This window comes from Pinus tabuliformis, chromosome 8 (assembly GCF_031772625.1).
Source record: "Pinus tabuliformis cultivar Carrire ecotype Pingquan chromosome 8, CPIR1, whole genome shotgun sequence".
Taxonomy (NCBI): Eukaryota; Viridiplantae; Streptophyta; class Pinopsida; order Pinales; family Pinaceae; genus Pinus; species Pinus tabuliformis.
This window is the reverse complement of record NC_142294.1, coordinates 424,005,458-424,018,211: the sequence shown is the minus strand read 5'-3', so window position 1 is coordinate 424,018,211 and position 12,754 is coordinate 424,005,458. Positions and strand designations below refer to the sequence as shown.

The following is a 12,754-nucleotide window of genomic DNA, read 5'->3' as shown; positions in this document are numbered from 1 at the left end:
ACAAATTGACCACCAAGAGATCCATTGGAACAAGTCCATATGAATTGGTTTATGGAATGGAGGCAAGATTCCCTTCATCTTTGGGAATCCCTGTGATCAAGTTGCTGCAAGAAATACAAGCAGAGCCTAATGATATTCAAAGAAGGATCAATCAAACTATTCACTTGCAGCAAACAAGAGAGGAAGTATATCAGAGAACCCAAGTTTTACAAGAAAAGCTGAAAAAGATGTTTGACAAAAGAACAAAAGCTGAAGATTTCTTCATAGGAAACAAAGTGCTGAGATGGGACTCTAGGAGGGAAGATAAAGGGAAGCATGGCAAATTTGATTTCCTGTGGAAGGGACCTTATGTTATTTAGGCAGTACAAGGCAACAACACCTATTTTTTGAAAAGTTTGGATGGCAAAGATACTGAGGAAGGCCCAGTCAATGGGCGAATGCTCAAGCACTATTTTGATTCCCTATAATCAGCATAACACCACTGTATATTGTACATAAATATTTGTATTTCCATCAGTTTTCATTTACAACAATTAAATAAGGAACAACATGCAGCAGATTTTGAGGAAAGAGTCAAAGAATTATTCCCCTTTTGGTGTATATTTTGAGTTTACCACAAGAGATCAAGAAGAAGACTTGGGAAGTCTAAAGATGTTGATAAGCAGTCAGAAAAACCAGCAAAGACAGAGCTGTAATTTTGCACAGAGCAGCTCATAAGGACTGCATACATGCTACAAAGGTTCAGATCATTGATCCCTAGGAGAAAAAATTCTGGATTACAACAACGAACTGAGAATAAGGCAATCTGACCTGTTGTTCTTGGCTTTTCACCAGGAAAAGCCATCCCCAAGTGGAGCCACTGTTAGGTTCCTATACCAATAGGTTTCATATTTCATGATTGACTATGGAAGTGCCAAATATGTTCATCCTTGCATGCTGCAAAGGTTCCATATTTTCTATACAGAAAAGAAAATTAAAAAATGTAAAGAGGGTATGCCCTAAAAGAAAAATCAAAGGGCAAAAAGAGTAAATTGGTCAACAAAAGTAAAGAAAATGAACCCCAAACCAAAAGACCAGGAAAGTGGCCAGCCAAAATGCCACTGCTATCTTGTTTGCAAGTTTACAATGTGCAAATACTGCTGCTTGTCACACTTGATGGATGGCCCAACAGTTCAATCTGGACCACTCCATATTTAAATTTGCTGTTGTAGAATAGAGAAATAATATTTGTCCAGACAGTTTAAACTTGGCAGATGAGCAGATAGGTAGAGAAAGTAAAGGGGCCCAACTGCTTAATCTGGGCCCTTGGAAGAGATAAGGGTAGATTTAGATAGGAGGACAGTCAAAAAGAAAAGAGGACACTCAGGGTTTGCCAGTTCAAATGCACCCAATCCAAAGGAAGAAAAAATGCTAGGTGTATTAGGCTGGGTAGGCAGTCTGAGGTTGCAGAAGCAGGTGGGTGCTCATTTTTTGCCTTGTCAGGAAAGACTTGTCTCATCAATGGCATTGGTACCATGGCAGTTGCTTGGTGGCATAACAATGGAAGCATGACTAATTTCCCCTTCATCCCCCAGAAATCTTTGACTAACATCCCTTCAAGGACCTTGGGATCTGCCCAATAGTTCAGTTTCACTTCATTTTATGAGAAATGTTAAATTGATCTCTGAATTGACTTAGTGAAAAGAAGCCACATTTCTTGTGTAAAATGATCATTCCGTATTCCTTTCACTTCCTTCTGCCTAAGTTTTTCACTCTGCATACTTAGCATTTCATCCATTCAATTTCAATCCATAAAGCCATATTAACCTCTAACTCTATTATCTAGCTCCCTTAAATCATTTCCCTATCCCTATTATACAAAAAACTATATAAAAACCCAAAAAGTGTTAATATTCCTACCCCTTAGCATTATAGCTATATAACCTAAAGTTTGGGAAATATTAGGTTCATTTGGGACTTATATTAGCCCTTCCGCATCCAAACCACACTTGGGAGTAATTTAACATTTGGTCAAATTACTAACCACGCCTAACACCTCCACCTAAACCTTACCATATTACCCCCTCCGCATATATTTTTATTGGGTTTCGTTTGATATTTGGTTAAACGAATAACCATTACCCCGGCGCCCAACATATAAAACCCGTTTTTCCAAAGTTTTCAACCCTGCATATATTATAAAACATTAAAATATGTGCGGGCCCCTTCATTCCAGAACCCCACAGCTTTCAACGTTCCAACTGTCGTCCGATCCAGGGCTTCGAAATCTAACGGTGGTCGGGTGTATCGGGCGCTCCGATCTGCTAGAGATTAGCGTCTGGGGGATGGGCGGTATTGCTGCCGTACCCCCGCCACGCGTCGATCGCCCGACGTGATCGGAGGCCCTCTCTGCAATACCGCCCCGGGCCAAAAGTGGTGCGGGGAAATCCGGAAACCACCCGCCCCTGCACCATGACGTCAAGCCCCCGTCACCCTCTGATGTCGCGACACGTTGGCCCGTCGTTGCCCTGTACCACTGCCACCTCATCCACCGATGTCACTGCCCTGCCACCGTGTCATGCCACGTCATCTTCCGTACCCGCTCTACGCCAAAAATACGTCATGCTGACGTCATCCCCGAAAAGCGCCAAAAGCGCTAAAATGTCCCAAATCCAATAAAAAGTCGTGAAAACAACCATTTTGTTTATTTTTATTATTTGCACCCGTGGAGCTTATTGCATGCGATTTTACGTTCAATCACCCACCAGTGCCGCACAGTGCGTCAACCCGCGAATTCAGCTCCATAGCTCGATCCCGCAGCTCGAACTGTACCTGGTAGTTGCCCTCAGCGTCATAAAAAATAGGTATTTACCCGCTGATTGACCTGCAAACCCTATTTTTCCTCAGTTTCTCCATTAAAATAGATTGAACATCTGAAAATATACACTAAAAGGCACTCGGCCCCCTGAAATTCTACCTGTAAACTCACCTGTCAACCCCTTGTTCAAAGGTAACCTAGCAAACTTGCCTGCTTCTGCAAATTCACTGGTAAAAATGCATTTTGAGCTCGTTTCCACCGGCAGGTTCCCCAAACTCTCCTGGCATTCACTTCCTTTGCCAAAATTCTCTGTAAAATTTCACCCCTTTGGCTAGAAATCCCATTCCCTCTGCAGTTTACCCACAGAGCCTATCAATCTAGTGAATTCATTCAAAGACTTGTCCAAATTCTGCAAAATTTGTTGTTTTACCATAAATTATACACAGTGAAGGCCAATGCTATAGCTAAAGCTTATTCTACAGCTTCCTGACAAAGTTTCTAAGGCAATTCTCACTGTTTAAGTTGTTACACAAATCCAAATTTCAAAATACAGACACAGAGCATACAATATGACCACTCTAGCTGCCTTGAACATTGCTCCTCTTAATGCACCTCACAAGGAACTTGAAGCATTACCCCTGGCTAATAGGGACCACCTTATTCAAGATTTGGTTGTGGATAGAAATCACTTGCAGACCTTCTGTCAGCTCAGAAACAATTACCTAAATAACAGTGACATCTATGGCATTTAGGAATCAAACTTTCCCATTTACTTCCTCCCTTCTGTCAATATTTTCCCTGAAATCATTCGCCTCTGCTGTGAAAACTATGACCCATCTCAAAGAGCAGTCAAGTCTCCATCTGGGAGCATTCTTTTCCAAGTAACTCCTGATTCAATCAACCAAATGCTAAACTTCAAGCAAACTCACCTTCTGGTCCCTCTTTCTATGAAATTTCTGCTTGATGAAGTTCCTAAACTCTCCAGCTCAGAAATAGCCTGAATTGCCAAAGTTTTCATGAGAGCAGACCGCCAGCCTACAGGGCCACCTCCTTTTCTCTTTGAATGCTTCAATGAAGTGGGCAAGTTACTAGTTGACATGATATCCTATGTACTAGGGTTCAAAACAAGTGAGCACATTGATCTAACCATATTGGTCTTGCTATCTGCATATAGCCTAGGGCAGCCCCCTACTGTCAAGTACAACTATGCCAAATTCATTTCCAACAAAATACATGACCAACTAGTAAAACTGGATAGGGAGGGAGTCTTCAAATACTCATCCTATATCTATCATTTGTTTATGTATTATCAGCCAGATTGCTTCCAATGCCCCATCAAAAGATTGGACTCTAAAGGAGAAAAGAGGTCTGTGATTTTCTGGACCTCAGTCTTTCATGAAGTCAATAACTCCCCCTACTCTTACTGTGAGTTTATTGACCTGTTTGTCTATCCAGTCTCTTGTCTCCTAATGAGAACTCCTCCTGCTAGGCTCTCCTATGACATGCAGAAGATATTACAGCTTTCAAAGAACTACAAAATAGGTGACTGGTACTTTTACCAGAATCACACTGTCATTAGGATCTATGGCTGTGAGCTCTGTCCCTACAGGCTCCCAAGATATGTACCAATGAGACTATTTGCCTTGGAGTATTATAGGCAACTCATCAATTCATATTTAACTCATTTTCACAGTGCCAAGAAGAAGGCTCGCCTGAAATTCAAAGACCAACTAGGCCCCTTTGTCATGAACAAGAAAGAAGGTTGGCAAGATGCTAATCAAATATTGGGGGAAAAACTCAAGTTGAAAAGGAGTTTTTGGTGGGTCCCTTATGACCCAGATGGCTTTATCAATGCCAGAAAAATAAAATATAGGCTGACAGCCTATGAACATTGTAAAATCCCACAGATTGAACAGTTTTCTAATAAAGATGAGTGGGTGCAAGGTACACTAGTGGAAAAAACTCTTGACTTGGATTCTTTTGAGCAGGTACATTCAAACTGCCACAACAAGTCGGAGAAGGCCCATCAACTGCTGCAGCTTCCCAAGCTGCCCAACAAAGGTCTACACCAGCAACAGGTACAGCTAAAGGCAAGGAGCCAATGGATGCAGAACAAGAAACAGTGACAGAACAGCCTGCTACCTCAAAGGAGCAGAGTCAAGGGCAAGCCCCTCCACAGCAGACTGAGCCACCACAGATTCCAACATTGCAAACTCCTACCAATGAAGAAAGAGGCAAGAAGCGAGATAGGGAAGAAACTACACCAGCTAGTGGCTCAACACAACAACCAGAAGCCAAAAGACAAAGAGTTGTTCCTCAAGTTGAAGAGGAAATTAGTGAAGAAGTCCTAGAAAGCCCAAGGGGTGGAAGAGAAACAAGCCAGCAAACACCTACCAGCTCATTCCAGCAAGAGCAAGAGAGGCAGCATGGTATGGAGGTCTCTTCCTCAAGGCAGCAAAGCAAGCAACCGCCTGGCATCAAAGCAACTTTCATGGAAATCAAAGCTCAGAATGAACTGTTAAGAGTATAGCTATATGATCAGTTTCTCAAGGCAACACCCTCCAAAAAACAAAGATTAATGGCAGCTTATGACTTCAAGGAGGAAAAGATGATTCTGAGCCATTTTAAGCCCAAGATACCACAGCCCCAGACACCTGCAGATTATATAAAGACAAGCTTAGAGGTCCTCTCCAAGGACATACATCCGATGGACCAGATAGAGCTGCACAAGCAAATAGGTGAGATGGTCTATGCCACCCTAGCAGACAAGGCCATGCTGGCTCATCAACTGAAGGAGTCATTGAAAAACACAAACACTCAATTGGATTTTGAAAGAATGTCTTCCTCTGCCAAAGATAACCGAATAAAGACATTGGAGGAAATCATTGTGGATCTAGGGCATGACCCTAAGAATGATGTTAAATCCATCCAAGCCCTCATAAGGAAGAAAGAGGATGATATTGCTACACTCAAAAAACAATTGAGGCTGCCTTCAACAATGCACCCTCAAACTGCAGAACTTGTTCAAGAAAAGGAAAAAGAGGATACCATGGATCTACTGATGCAAATGAACCAGAGAATAATTCAGATGGAAGAAGAGTTGGAGAGATCACTGCAAGGCAGGTAGGGAGAGTCGACCTCCCAGCCACCTCAAACATCTCCAACTGTGGTCATTGTTCCTCCTACACAAGCAGCAACAATCCCTCCTATTATCCCAACATCCACGACAACTGCAACAACCACAGATGCTACAACAGCAACAACAACAGCACCTGAATCTAGCATGAGCATGGAAGAAATGATGAAAGCAGTCAAGGAGCTAGAAGTTCAGGTAACATAGGTGAAAGAGGCCAAAGAAAAGTTGGCAAAACTGGAAGTAAGCTACGACAAATCCAAGATGACAGTAGCTGAAAAAACAAGGGAAATAAAGGCCTTGAATCACAAAATAAAAGCCTTAGAGAAGGAGCTTAATTTGGATAAAACTCTAGCTAAAATAAAGAAGATTTTGTGGGCCAAAATTGGTCAATCAATCACTGACCAGTGGCGATCGATTTAGGCCATATATGAACAGATAGAATTGATAGGCCTAGCTCAATTTGAGAATCAAAGGGCTAGAGATGCATTGGGAAATATGCCTGAGCAGGCCAATAAAATGATTCACTTCCTGAACACTCATACTAAAGAGGAGTTGGTAGCATTAGACATCAGTAACAGGGCAGATACTATTCTGACAGCAAAGAAGGTGCTGACCCTAAGAAGTTTTGTGGAAACTCTAGAAATAAAGTGTCAGGAAATGCAGGTAGAAATAGATGATTTCAAGCTAAAGCTTGCAGCATTGCAGAGCAGAGGATTGCCTAGTCTATTGACCAGCGTGGGAAGACTGCTGACCCGTGAGCAGTATGCTACCAGGATGAATAATTATATTTCAAATCAGATTACAGCATCCTCCAGTACCTCAGAGGAAACAAGGCCTCCCTCAGGAAAGAGTCTTTATGACAAGTTAGAGAACCTGTTTTATATTGAACATGAAATAAATCATCTTTTTGAGGTTCCACCAAATTTCTATAGATACACTGAAGCTGATGAAACACTCATAAAGATACAAAGACATCAACTGCCTAAAGAAGATTGGTGGCAAGCAATGCTGGAGATTTTGCCAAGGTAATTTCGGTCCTTTCCCTCTTTTGATCAGCTTCAGATTTTGGTCAGCTACAGGTCAGCGAAATTGGGTACACAGGCCACTGGTTAAAGCATGAAGACAGCAGGCAAAAGAAGTCAAAATATGACTACAACAATTTTATAAAAGACCAAGTATGCATGCCAAGAGCAAGACAGCCAAGCAATGACTCAGCAAAGCACAAGCAAAGCAAACACAGAAACCATCAATTAAAGACGCAGCTTCAGCCGACTCAGTTGGCCTAAAAAGTCAAATTTCTCTGACAAAGTGGACAGCTAGTGCACCAACAATCACTGCAGCATTTATTTCTTTCATTTACTTCTTTAAAGAGTTGGTGAGGGAACTTATTGCATGAAGACTTATCTGCAAGATATTTTGTAACTCATTTTTGTATAAATACCTCCCCATAGAATGTATTTGGGGTTGGTGATTTTCTTTCTAAGCTACGCTGTAATTTCTGAGACTATCTAATACAAATGGCTGTTGAAGTTCATGGTCTCTGTGCTCTCTGGATGTGTATTTGATGTTCTGGGACCTGCTACAGAATTCCTGTGTCACTCTATGGAACAATAGGTTATTCTAAAATCTGTTTTATGTTTTCTGTGTTTGCAAATTTCATATGTATTCCAAAATCTCAGTAACAGAGAAGAAGAATAGCCCAGGACTTGTTTAAATGCACCCTGTGCTCAATCTCTGCTACTAATTATATTTTCTTCAGGATTAGTCATAAATATGAATTCTTAACTGCTCATGTTTGCACTAATTCCTCCATTTTGAACACTGTTTAGGAATTCTTAATTGCTCCTAGACAATACTCATACACTTTCCCTCTGCCAGCATAATGAAAGATTCTTCACTGCCTTTCATTCCCTGACTTTATTCCATCATTTCCAGATCTGAAAATTGTTCCAAAACTGCCTATCTCGCTCTGTAGCATTACCATTTATCCAAGAGACACTTTCAGCTGTGCACCATCATTGACTCCATTGCCCAATGGAATAGACTATCTTAGACTTGCATCCCAGCTCCACCTGAAATCACCATCCAACAAATTCAAACAAAAACTTGTGCATGATAACTAGCCTAAAATACCCCAAAAAACAAAGCTAAATTACAAAGAGAGAGCCCTCTCTGGTTGCAGGTAGGCTAGGACCTGCAGCTAAAAGATTGGTTAGTGGTTACCTCGGCCGTATTCCCTTCAGGAGGCAGGGAACAACCTGAGTGATAACAGAATGCATGATATAAATTCTAAATGCCTTTAAAGATTTTATGAGAGCATAAGCTTGTTTTTCAATAAGGTCATACCTTAGTTCAACATCCCTCAGAGTTTTGCTGAAAAAGGACACAGGGTGCTCTACACCTTCATCATTTTTCTGCAATAGAACTACTGCAAGTGTATCATAAGAGGAAAAAGAGAAGATATAAAACTCCTTGGTGTAATCTGGGCTGATTGGAGTGGGAGCTTCCATGATAGCTTGTTTGATGGATTTAAAAGAGTTCCTTGCAACATCTGTCCATTTTATTTCTGATCCCTTTTTTAGCATGGAAGTGATGTGCTTCACTAGCTTTGCAAAATTTGGAATAAATCTCCTGACAAAGTTAATCTTGCCTAGGAAAGATTGAATGTCCCTTTTTGATCTTGGGATGGACAATGTCTGAATTTCTTAAACTCTTGATGGATCAATCTTCACACCTTCAGTAGAAACAATATGTCCCAGAAGTTTTCCTTCTTCTAGAGCAAACCGTGACTTCTTTGGGTTCACTGAAATTCCAAACTGTCTGCACTTTAGAAACACCTTCTTCAAATGTTGCAAATGTTCCTTGTGACTGCTGGAAAAGGTTGTTATGTCATCAAGGTAAATAAGGACAAACTTGTCCTTCTCTCCCACAAAGGCTATGTCCATGGCCCTCTGAAAAGTAGCCCCAGCATTCATCAGTCCAAAAGGCATCTTGGAGTACATGAAAGTGCCCCAAGGAGTAGTGAAGGCGGTCTTTTCCTGATCTTCTGGATGTACAACAATTTTATTGTAACTTGAAAACCCATCTAAGAAAGACATGACTCTAGCCCCTGAAATTTTTTGCAGCAAGTGTTCCATCTTAGGCAGGGGGTAGTTGTCTTTTTTAGAGCATTTGTTCAGATTCCTGAAGTCAACACAAAGCCTGATTTCTCCATTCTTCTTTCTTACTACCACAAGGTTAGCTATCCACTTTGAATACCTTAGGGGAACTATGATCTTGGCATCCAACATCTTCTTGATTTCCTTTTCAATCAAAGGCAATAAGAGAGGGTTGATAGATCTTAATTTCTGCTTAAAAGGGATGGTGTTCTTCTCCAGTGGAATCTTGTGCTGAATGATTTTGGTGTCATAGATCTTAAGATCATTGTACTCCCAAGCAAAAATATCAGAAAATTATTTCATCAGGGTGCAATACTCAGAACTTTGGATAGAAGACAAGTGAGTGGACAGATTTATGTACTTTGGATGGGCTGGACTCCCTACATATGTCTATGAAATGCAGACTCATTTTCCTTTTTGGCAGGCTTATAAGGTATATCATTATGATCAAATAGCCTCTCTAGAGGCACCAATCCTTTGGGTATATGGTTACTAGGCAGCTGAACAATGCTATCCTGACCAATTTCGTCCTTTAGCTTGGACTGGTTTCATTTTCTTGGTTAATGTGCATTTCAGAAAATTCATCAATGACTTGTAAAAACCTATTAATTTCATCATCATCTTCAAAAAATTTCCAGTATTTGACATTTTCAGGCAGAGATGGTTTATATTTCACCTGAACTTCATAAGCCAATTTAGGAGGCAAAGGAGGAATAAACCTGCTAGCAGACACAACAAGGGAATCAGCAAGCTGGTTCTTCATTCTAGGGATGTAAGAAATTATAAAACTATTGAAAGAACCCTTGAGCTTCCATACCTCATCTTTGTATGCTTTTAGCCTTGGATGCTTTGCTTGGAAATTTTTGTTGACTTGCTGAATGATCAGGTCTACATCTCCAAACACCTTCAAACCTTTGATGCCCATTTCTTTAGCAACTTTTAAGCCCAATATCAAGGCTTCGTACTCTGCTATGTTATTTGTGACCTGAAAATTTAACTTGAAAGATAAATGAATGGATTCTTGTGTGGGGACACAAGGACTACACCTGCCCCTGTAGATTCCTTAGAGCAAGCTCCATCAAAGAACATGTCCCAAATTTTGGGGCCTTCTTCTTATGTGATCTGGCAAACCGACTTCCTAAGCTACATGGAGGCCAACTAGGATTCTTCAATCTGAAGAATACAAGCTCCAAAATCAGTTTTGACAGCATAGATGGGATGATTAGTGGGATTCCTTTCATCACTGATGGGATAAGCCAACTGAGCTTCTCTGTATAATCTCCTACTCTCACCTCCAAAAACTAGGACAGTAGCGTAGGACAGATCATTTTGCAATGTTCCACCTAATCTCTTGATCCAACCTCTGGAAAGCAACATGCCAAACTTGGGGGGTACATCTGCTACCACAATATCCATCATCATGCTCTTCATGGGTAGCTGAGACAAGGTGATGCCTAGGTCTTTGATTAATCCCAGATATTTCACTTTTCTAGAGTCAAAAGGAAACAGGTCATGATAAGGCTTGGTAATGTCAAGACCCAATTAATCCATGATAGCCTTGGGCATTAGATTATGGTTGGATTCGGTGTCCAGAAGGCAGTTATGAAGGATTTTGTCATGAATAGTCAGAGAGACATAGAATAATGGGGAGCTATCATCATAATTTTCAATCATTGGGTTGAGAACAACCACTGGTTTGTCATCTTGCAGATTTACATAGTCAATGGAGGCTTGGATGGCTTTAGGCTCAAGTGCCTTGAGGATAGATCTCTTGAAGGACTCATTCTTCACTAGTTCAATCAGAGGTATAGGTATTCTTAGCTTCTGAATTTCTGATTCAAAACTGAAAGGAGAAGGAGACTTGTCAGGGCTCTTAGCTTGTGAGCTGGAGCTTTGAGGATGATGGGATCAACTTTCGGTCATTTCTGCTTATTAGCTTGTTGTATTGCAGGGACAACAGATCTTTGAACATGAGTTTCCTTGGCATTATTCATATTTGACCTCATATCATATCTGTGTTGATCATCAGTTTTCAGAACAACGCCACCATCCCACCCTTGGCTAATCTAGCCATTGAATAGCGACTTTTCATAGGCAGCTAAGGTCATAAAGGAGGCACTGCCTTTGTCTTCTAGACAATGGATCTCCTCATTTTCTTCAAACTTCTCTTCTTCCATGATTACATTCTGGAAAGGGGTCTTCACCCTTTGGTCTTCGTTGGCATCTTTGCTTCTTTGCAGAATCTACAACTCTTCATTAGCTCTTCTATATGGATTTGGATTTCTAGGAGCAAAGGTATTAGGAACTCTTCCTTTCCCAGGGTGCTGCTCAACCTTTAATTTGGAGATTTCGGAGGCTAATGACTCTATCATCTTGGTCATTTTATCTATCTTGGGATTTGAAGATGATGAAGATTCGACTCTTTGTCTCCTTCTATCAACATTCCCCTTGAGCTTCTCTGCAGCCATGATGTTTGATTCTACTTCTAAGGCTGCATCCTGCATATCAGCGAAGGTAGCACATCATCTCTCCCTCAATAGTAGACAAAAGTTATAATCAAAGGCACTGGCATAGGTGAGTTTAGCAGAGGTAGTGGTGGGTTTTACTTCAGTTAGTATCTTTCTATACATGCGATTAAACCTCTTATTAAAATCAGACAACAACTCACCATTTTCCCTCTTTAAGTTCCCAAACTCGGTGTGGTAGTAGAGTAGATCCTTCTTATCCCCCCAATGCTTTAGGAATACATCATTTAAAACCTCAATATCTACTATAGAACTTGGGGTCAGTTCTCTTAACCATTTTCTAGCCTCTCCATCTAGACTTTGGACAAAGACTCTCATCCATACATCATCTTCACTAATGTCTAGGTTATCAACATAGCTATAGAATGATTCAAGATGTTCCTCAGTTGTAACAGCTTCAGTCCCATTGAACTTAGGCATATACTTCTAATATTCTCTAGTAGGCATGGCATTCAAGGAGTGGGCAGTACTAGGGGTCCATACCTAGCAGCTATGATTCTTTCCATTTTGGTAGGTGCTGCCATAGCTGTGGTGGCTATAAGGGTACTGGAAATCTGAATGACAGAGGGTTGAGGGGTGACTAATAGGACTAGAGGAGTCTGATGGATAGGAGGTGAGGTTTCCTTTGGGCTTACAACAAAAGGAGAACCTAAAGAATAAGGAGCTTTATGAATCTCTGAGATTTTTCTTACTGCTAGTATTAGATGCTATACTCTCAACATGTATTCATTCTATTACAGGATTTTCTTGAAGAGATATAGAATATTGTTTAGAACTACTTGAACCTGATTCTCCTTTCTGCAATGCCTTTATTTCTTTGATGATTTTTTTAGGGTCAGGTACTGGGTCAGCTCATGGCTTCTAAGGATTTCTCCCAGTATGCCTCCCAAACTGAGCCAAAACTATGGAGTGGAGTTGCCAAGAGGTTCGTCCTCCAGTAGAGTCGCTAGATAGATGATTACAACCCAAATAGTGTCCAGACTTTGTCTATCATCAAAGCTGAATCTGTGTCATCCCCCCGGGAAGCTGAGCTTCAGTTTCCTCTCCTTGGAAACAACGCCAATTAATGTTATCACTCGAGGAAACTCTCCTAGGTTGTAGCTCGGAGATGCCTGGTAACATATGAATCTTCAATATC

The 12,754-nt window shown here is 41.0% G+C and overlaps 1 pseudogene; it reads left to right on the top strand.

The window, feature by feature from the left end:
* Positions 1 to 4,898: 4,898 nt before the first annotated feature.
* Positions 4,899 to 12,754, top strand: part of LOC149235858 (DNA-directed RNA polymerase I subunit 1-like) — an 86,101-nt pseudogene continuing 78,245 nt past the window's right edge.